Raw genomic sequence first — 9,404 nt, forward strand, 5'->3', positions numbered from 1 at the left:
CACACTCACACTGACGCTAGAAGTAGAAGTGATAGCGTCAGCAGCCGCACACTCACACTGACGCTAGAAGTAGAAGTGATAGCGTCAGCAGCCGCACACTCACACTGACGCTAGAAGTAGAAGTGATAGCGTCAGCAGCCGCACACCGGAGTTACAGCAAGAAAGGGTGTGAAGACATAGGGTAAGGCCAACAAAAATAATGTGGTTACGGTAACATAGCCAAAAAAAATAGGGTAGGAAGGTAGGCAATCACTTTTTTTTTTACTTTTTTTTCTAATGTGTACAAATTAAACCTACTTGACAGGGAAATAAGTGTGCGACTCGGGCGCTTTCGCTTTCATTGCGTTGTTTGCACTCGTTTACTTGTTTTTTGTGTGTATTTTTTGGTGACAAATCACGGTAATAAAAAGTTATAGGGTCGGCCCCCAAAAATAGGGTAGGTCGGGTTACCGTAACCACACCTATTTTTTTTTTTAGGCCTAAGCATACAGATCAGGCAGGGTATTGAAATGATTTGTTGGGGCTAGTAAAAGGCAGGGGAATGTTATGGTTTGTCTGGTCACAATAGCAAGAATAGGGGAGAACAAGCCTTACAAAGGGAAGGGAAGTAACTCTCGGATTACAGGATACTCATCATAAGGTGTCATAAGTTATCTCCCATTTACTCAACCGACATTAAAATCGGGACTTAAATTTGATTTAATAGTTAATTTTAGGGAGATTAAATTTCACTGAAGTCTGAAAGTGACTTGAACTGATTTAGTCAACTTACAATGGGAACTTGGGATGTTGAGGACAGAATGTTACAGAGAATACAAATAGTTAATGGGTAGCAACCACACTAAGTTTTAGAAGTAGAATGCAAAACTCAGACATTAAAACAGGACTTAAATCTTATTTTAAATTGTTAATTTTTGTGGGATAAAATTTCACTGAAAGTGACTTAGGCAAGAAAGTTCAATAATTGGGCGGGGCTGAAGCTTTGATCATGTAGAACTGTACCTTTCCCACTCTAGCAAGGGAAGAAGAAAGAAAAATACTGGGTTATAACAAGGTATAAACTATTTATAGTCTGAGCGTTACAGATGTCTGGGAGAGGACGACCTCAGCGCCGGGAGGCAGGCAGGCGACCAGACAGACAGGCGAGGTCACGCAGCCCAGGGCAGCAGGTAACTTGTGGAGGCTGAAGATATATATATATATATATATATGGTTACAGGCGAAAGTAATTCTGCGTAGAATCACAGACTATTCTGTCACTTTAAAGATATCTGCAGGATCCTCCCAGGATTGAGCCTTTACAAAAGGCTATGTTGTTGTGGTCTGGTTCAGTGGAGGAGGGTCCTGTGGTTGCACCATCGACCCACCTGTATCAATTGCTAGTCTTTCTCACTGTGTGAGAGCCAGGGGTTGGCGTGCTAAACAGAGTAACTTGGTTGGTGTACACCCCCAGATTACTGCTGCAAGTATGGTACGTAAGGGGCAAAACAGAGCGGCAAAAGCTAGGGGCCTGCTGATTTGCTGGTACAGATGAGGGCAATTTAATTGATACAGGGAAGCGGAGGGGGTGCATTTCTAAAATATGATTTAACGAATTGGATTTATAATTACTGCCTGTGGTCATGGCTATCTCCCCACTCTGCGCCCAATTATGCCAAAAGTATTAATTTGACAGAACAGCAATATGTTTTGTTTTTTGAACCTCTGTATCTGTGTCAGAGGAATTTTGATTCAGTTTAAAAGAACAGCTAAATGTTTGGCTGTACATGTATAGGCATTTTTACCCGGGTCAGGGTTTTTTGCTTGAAAGTGAATGTGCAGCAGCAAGTTTGTTGGCTAGTGGAATTTTGAACCCCAGTCAGGGGAGTTTGTTGCCAGTGGAATTTTGAACCCCAGTCAGGGGGGTTTGTTGCCAGTGGAATTTTGAACCCCAGTCAGGGGAGTTTGTTGCCAGTGGAATTTTGAACCCCAGTCAGGGGAGTTTGTTGCCAGTGGAATTTTGAACCCCAGTCAGGGGAGTTTGTTGCCAGTGGAATTTTGAACCCCAGTCAGGGGAGTTTGTTGCCAGTGGAATTTTGAACCCCAGTCAGGGGAGTTTGTTGAAGTGTGGATACACATGTGTATATATCAGTTCAATACATGTTGGAACTGTTACTACCAGGGTTAAGTCTTAGAGTGTGCGCAATGTGGATGGATGTTGTGCGCATATGTGTAAATATGTGTTAAGTGATGTCTCGACATAAAAGTGATAGACTGTAACATTCGCAGGATACCGACGTTGACACCAATGCCTCCAATGATTATACTGGTGTAAAAGATGATGATGATGATGATGATGATGATGATTGATGATGATGATTGATGATGATTGATGATGATGATTGATGATGATGATTGATGATGATTGATGAGTGATGGAAATATCGTAACAAGAGAGAGAGAGAGAGAGAGAGAGAGAGAGAGAGAGAGAGAGAGAGAGAGAGAGAGAGAGAGAGAGAGAGAGAGAGAGAGCACACACACACACACACACACACACACACACACACACACACACACACACACACACACACACATACACACACACTTATACTTGGATGTGTCAATAACAAATGGTGACGTTTCCATGCCTGTTGACATTTACCAGCATACATTTCTCAGTCTAGCAAATCTGTGGGTTTAGTTTTGTTTTCCTGTTGTTGTGAATTGCTAATATTCTCAACGTTTTGTAAAAACTGGTTGGTCAAATGAAACAAAACAGAACATGAAGTTTAAATGAATATGGGTATTTTTCTGCGGAGCCGTGAAAATCCTCCAGTTTTATATCTTTGAAGAATGTGTCACTGGCAACACAAACTCCGCTGATACGCTGACTAGCAACGAGGTTCCGCAGAGTCGATAATTATAACTACATGGTTCGATACCAACTCCGCGACAGGTAAAATTGCCATGGAAACGGAACGGCCGCATTCTTCTCTGTTTCTGTATCTCTGTGCCTGTCTCTCTCTCTCTCTGTGAATCTCTGTCCCTGTCTCTGTCTCTATGTGTCTCTCTCTGTGTCTCTCTCTCTCTGAATCGCTCTTTCTCTCTGTTTATCTCTGTCTCTCTTTGTCTCTCTGTCTCTCTCTGAATAGCTGTCTCTCTCTCTCTGAATCTCTGTCTCTGTCTCTCTCTGTGACTCACAGTCTCTGTCTCTCTCCTCCGTCTGCCTCTTAAGCTTTTGGCAATGTATACATATACACGTGTGTGTGTGTGTGTGTGTGTGTGTGTGTGTGTGTGTGTGTGTGTGTGTGTGTGTGTGTGTGTGTGTGTGTGTAAAGTATACTGTCATTTAGATATTTAACTTACTATAAATACCTCAAATCAATACGCTGTCTATATACGGAGTGAGTACTGTGAAACAAACGAATACAAACGACAAACACGTTAAAGCACAGTACCTAGATACTGTGACACAAACAAATAAGTACGCCAAACGCGTAAAAGCTTAGGATTTGCTGTGAAAAATATCATGTTAAAACACAGCACTTGCTGTGAAACCATCTATAACTTTAAAAGCAGAATATAATCTGTGTGTGTGTGAAACAAACGAATACTCACGCCAAACACGTAATATCACAGTAGATGCTGTGAATCAAACACAAACATGAACACCAAACGCGTAAAATGCACAGTCTCTGCTGCGAAACAAAGAAGTACGTACGAGAGTTGTCGTAGCCTACGCAGGAGTTCTCTGGCATCGCTGCATGGCACGGAACAGCAGCCGATAACGACACACCTGCATGCAGGTAAAACTCCCAGGTGTGCAGGTACTGACTGAGAAGACGACTTGTGCTGGCACACGCGCTGAACTGGCCAAACACGCGATGACTTCCAGCAAACGGCAATGAAAAGATTGCAACAGCTTGATTCTCGCTCACACGCTCAGAGAGAGAGAGAGAGTGTAGTCTGTCAACGCAAGGCGAACGTTTGCACGTTTCGCAGGAATATTTCAGGTTTGATTCTCAAGACGCTCCCCTATCAGCGGTAGAAGACACATGTATGAAATCCGTTTTATTTCCTGCGTGTTAAGTTTCTCTGCTACTGAAGCGGGGTGGGGTAGGAGACAACGAGAGAGAATTTAATTGAATTGAAGTTTATTTAACAAGGATTCGAATTTAAGGCTACGCCTTTTCTTACAATCTGTCCTTGGGTCGCACAGTTACACAATCAATCAATCAATATGAGGCTTATATCGCGCGTATTCCGTGGGTACAGTTCTAAGCGCAGGGATTTATTTTTTTATTTTTTATTTTTATTTTATGCAATTTGTATCGCGCACATATTCAAGGCGCAGGGATTTTATTTATGCCGCGTGAGATGGAATTTTTTTACACAATACATCACGCATTCACATCGGCCAGCAGATCGCAGTCATTTCGGCGCATATCCTACTTTTCACGGCCTATTATTCCAAGTCACACGGGTATTTTGGTGGACATTTTTATCTATGCCTATACAATTTTGCCAGGAAAGACCCTTTTGTCAATCGTGGGATCTTTAACGTGCACACCCCAATGTAGTGTACACGAAGGGACCTCGGTTTTTCGTCTCATCCGAAAGACTAGCACTTGAACCCACCACCTAGGTTAGGAAAGGGGGGAGAAAATTGCTAACGCCCTGACCCAGGGTCGAACTCGGAACCTCTCGCTTCCGAGCGCAAGTGCGTTACCACTCGGCCACCCAGTCCTCAATGATAAAATTGAAAAATTAAAAATTAAAAAGTTAAAAAGTTTACCAACAGAAGCCGAAAAGGAGGTCAGAAAACTTCAACACGTGATGATAAAGATGACGATGATGACGATGATGATGATGATGATGATGATGATGATGATGATGATGATGATGATGATGATGATGATGATGATGAAGAAGATGAAGCATGAAGAGCATACATATGTGGTTATTTATAAAATCAAATGCATACTATGCGAGTAATTATAAGTGGGTGCGTCTCAGAAACTGATCCTTTTGTGTGTGCCATAATCAAATTAGCCCACAATTGAAACATACTGAATTTTAAATCATGATATTGGTATTTTTGAGAAGTAAAATGAATAAAGAAATAGTACAAACAAAATTGAGTATTTTGCATGATTATTATGAAGATTGTTTTGCGAAAGAAATGATTGGATGCGTGAAAAATGGAGGTCTGATCTGTGACATGAACCATCAACTAGTTTTGCACCTCACTACAAGAATCGTTTAGAATGTCCAAGGACTGCTATTCTTGTTATGTGTGTTTGGTTTAAGTGTACTTGACAGTTGAAATGTTATTTTGTCCACAGAATTGTTTTTTTAAACGAAATTAATCGCTTGAAAGTTTGCCATCACTGTCGTAACATAGGTTTCCGCACGCGTGCAACAGCAACAAGTCCTAAATTTGAACTTTAGAATTTGCATATTCATCTTCAACACGATCTAGACATGAAAGGGCATAGAACATCGCTAAGCTAAATGTTATTTAAGTATTATTTTCTCAAAATTGCATCTGCAAACTAAGTTGAAAGTTGCGCAATATGACATGCTTCTTCAAAATTCAGTTACGATGGTGAACGGTTTTGCAAATAATGTTCAGAGTTTTGAAGAAAGATTAGAACTATTTTGCGCGTAGTGACTTAGAGGTGCGGGTGACTACGCATGCGCAGTTACAGAGAGAAATAGTTCAGCTTCCAGCAGCGAAGAAAGATTTCGAGAATGTTTCCGAAGTCTGTGATTTTGTTACGACAGTGATCAACACCCCAGGTTCTTGAGAAAAGGTGAGTTTTTGCTGCTATGATATTCTATGAAGTGAAAAATTAGGCTAAACATTTGTTAATAATAGTTTTTCTTTCGATTTCACCTAGTCAAAACTTGACTAAATGTTTTAACATAGAGGGGGAATCGAAACGAGGGTCGTGGTGTATGTGTGTGTGTGTGTCTGTCTGTCTGTGCGTGTGTGTGTGTAGAGCGATTCAGACTAAACTACTTGACCGATCTTTATGAAATTTGACATGAGAGTTCCTGGGTATGATATCCCCGGACGTTTTTTTCTTTTTTTCGACAAATACTTTTGATGACGTCATATCCGGCTTTTTGTAAAAGTTGAGGCGGCACTGTCACACCCTCATTTTTGAATTAAATTGATTGAAATTTTTGTAAAGCAATCTTCGACGAAGGCCGGACTTCGGTATTGCATTTCAGCTTGGTGGCTTAAAAATTAATTAATGACTTTGGCCATTAAAAATCTGAAAATTGTAATAATTTTTTTTTTTATATAAAACGATCCACATTTACGTTCATCTTATTTTACATCATTTCCTGATTCCAAAAACATATAAATATGTTATATTTGGATTAAAAACAAGCTCTGAAAATTAAAAATATAAAAAATTATGATCAAAATTAAATTTCCGAAATCCATTTAAAGGAACGGTAAGTGTCAATGTTTTCTTTAATTGTAAAAGTTGTATGTTCAATGGAATGGTAAGTCTGAACAAAATAATTACTTTATTTTGTTTTTAGCCAGTGAATGTGGATGCATCAAAATCTTGATAGACATTAAACAAATTCATGTTAGTGAAACTAGTACACATATTGCATCAATCTTTGGTTGAAATCGCTGGTACTTGCATGTTTCAGGTGCAAGAGATTCGACCTGATGAACTGGTGGTACCGTTCCTTCGAAGGAAACCGGAGGGGAACTACTATTGCTTTCCAGGGATCGATGATATTTCCTTAGTCCTTGCATCTGATGCAACCATGATTCGTGACCCCACCTTCAATGCCAGGGGGCATTATTTCTTTTAAAATAAATTAATTAACTGCAAGTGGCAACTGTTCTATATGTAACCAATGCCTTTGGTTTATTGTCTTAACAATTGAATGAACCACTTTTGAACATTTGCATTCTTCATGTCAAACCTTATAATACATGTCTGGTTGTTCGTTTCCGAGTTACGTCGGTGATGAACTTTTCATTAATGTTTCTCTTTTTTGGGGCAAAGTTTTCTTGATTTTGTCCAGCTTTTTTTCTTTCTGTTCCTGTTTTAGTGTTTGGCATTTTACCTAAGAAGAATCTGGTTGCAAAATCAGCTTCATTTAGTAAAGTTTCTGGGAAAAAGCATAACCGTTTCTTTGTTACAAAAGTGATGTTTCCATGTTACATCGGTGACCATTTTGCATTCTTTTGGGATAACTTTCTAACATTTTGTCTTAGAGCAACAAATCTTTGTATATATGCTATTGTGAAGGTTAAATGTCAATAAGACTGAATGAATGCCATGTATCAACATGTTCTGATCAGGATATCATTAATTAATTTTCATTTTTGTATTGAAATTTTGACGAATGCATGGAACATTGAAAAAAACATTATTTTGTTGTTTGCATGTAGTCATTTCATATTGAACTCTATAATGGCTTGTGATTCAACAATAATAACTGAATAAAAGTCGTTTTCAGCCTTATAAATGCAGTTTTTTTGTCTTTTATTTTTTCCATGTTACACGGGTGATTTTGCACACATGGTCCAAATAATGCTCAACATATGGCAAACTAAAGGCAATGTTATATTTTTTCTTGTTTAAACTGAAAAGGTACACCCTGAGAAGTGTGTAAATAGTATTATCAAAGTTTTCTGGGAAGATTTTACTTTTGGTGATAATGTCACAAACAGAGGACGAGATTCTGAGACGCACCCAAGTACAAGCTGGTAGCAATCGAACATGTAGCAATAGTACAACAAAAATATGTTCAGAATATACAATGCACAGCATATCTTTGGCGTAATACTAAGTGTGGTAAATCAAAACGCGTTAAACTACTCAGACATTAAGTGTTTTTTGACACATTTTTTAAAACTTTTTAATGACTTTAAGTGCTTTAAGGATGATGGAAGTGAATTCCAAACTGATGTACCCGAAAAAGCAAGACTGGTCTTATAAAGGTCAATTCGTGGAATCGGTGGGATCAAGTTGACCGACCCAAATCTGTCAGTAGCTTTATTAAATAATGATGTAATGTAAATCGGCACTTGACCGTGATACAATTTATGCATGAAAATGGCTTTGTTTAACTTGAGATGCTTTTCCAGTGGAAGAAAGTTAAGCATTTTTAATTTCATATCTGTTGGGGCATTATCCTTTACGATGAGTTTAGCCGAGCGACGATAGAGAGAGTCTAACTTTTTCAAGTGGACATCACTGCTGCCATCCCAGAGCGTCGAAACATAATTGATGTGAGACATTACATGAGCATGGTTGAACATGTCCAGAGTCCTTCTGTCCGTAAATTGCTTTAACTTGGATAGGAGGAAAACGTTCTTGGCTACTTTTTTGCAAATATGCTGTAATTGTGCCTGCCACTTGAATTCACAATCAATAATTACCCCTAACACGCGATGCTGTTGAACTTGTTCAATTATTGATTGCGTACCAATAGTAAGATTTAGTTTGAGTGGAGAAATCTGGTGTTTTTGTCTTGTTGCAATTACCATAATTTTAGTTTTTATTGGATGGACAAGCATAGCATTGGCACTACACCAGTTATTTACATCGTTCAAAGCTGTTTGAAGGGAGGACTCTATTACTGGAACAGACTTTCCACTTGAATGAAGAGAAGAATCGTCAGCAAAAAAAATCACTTCTTACATTACTATCAGAAATGTGCAGTGGCAGATCATTGATATACAGACAGAACAAGATCGGCCCAAGCACTGACCCTTGAGGCACCCCGCATTTCACAGTCTCCTCAGTAGATATTTTACAGTTTAGGGCAGTATATTGAGATCTGTCCTGTAAATAGGAAGCAAAAAAGTTACACACTGAACTGTTTCTGATATACAACTGTAATTTCTTCAATAAAATTGAATGATCAACAAGATCAAACGCTTTTTTAAAGTCAAGAAACACAGCACCACTGATTTCAGATCGGTTAGTTGCAGACAACCAGGTGTCGCATAGCGTGGTAAGGGCGCTGTGACAAGAGTGATTTGTTCGAAAACCAGATTGAAATTGATGGAAAAGGTTTCTGCTTTCTATGTACGCGAGCAAATGTTTGTGAATATGTTTTTCCAATGGTTTGGATAAAATGGGTAATAAGGAAATGGGTCTAAAATTATTTGGGTCGGATAAATTTCCACCTTTATGGAGTGGAATTACTTTTGCTCTCTTTAATAAACTAGGTACAGTATTTTGCTTTATGCAGAGATTATACACATAGGTGAGTGGCTCCACAATATATGGTAGAGCTAATTTGACCAAGTAAGCAGGAATCTTGTCAGGACCCATGGATTTTTTTTATTTTCAAGGCCTTCTAGCGCCTTACCTACCTCATGCACTGCCATGTCTGGAATAGTAAAAAAATCGTCTGGTTTACATTTGTCATTA

Source organism: Littorina saxatilis, linkage group LG15 (assembly GCF_037325665.1).
Source record: "Littorina saxatilis isolate snail1 linkage group LG15, US_GU_Lsax_2.0, whole genome shotgun sequence".
NCBI classification, from domain to species: domain Eukaryota; kingdom Metazoa; phylum Mollusca; class Gastropoda; order Littorinimorpha; family Littorinidae; genus Littorina; species Littorina saxatilis.